This window comes from Helianthus annuus, chromosome 11 (assembly GCF_002127325.2).
Source record: "Helianthus annuus cultivar XRQ/B chromosome 11, HanXRQr2.0-SUNRISE, whole genome shotgun sequence".
Classification (NCBI taxonomy): Eukaryota; Viridiplantae; Streptophyta; class Magnoliopsida; order Asterales; family Asteraceae; genus Helianthus; species Helianthus annuus.
In genome coordinates this window covers 129,210,505-129,210,765 of record NC_035443.2, presented here as the reverse complement: position 1 = coordinate 129,210,765, position 261 = coordinate 129,210,505, and positions in this window count along the sequence as shown.

The window sequence follows — 261 nt, the reverse complement described above, 5'->3', positions numbered from 1 at the left end:
CGGTCCAACAAGTGGTATCGGAGCTCAGGACGAGGAGTTCATACTACTACAACTTGAATCTGCAGAAATCTCTCATTTCTACTCACTTTCTCTCATACTTTTTCAGTTTGAATTGGTTCTTACGGTTGAAATGGCCTGAATTTTGACTATATTGTGTGATATACAGTATTAACAATCCCTAGAAAGTTTCAAGTTAAAATTCAGACTAAAACATGGTGAAAACTGGTTAGAACTAGGTTCCGCTTATACGGACTTCGAGGT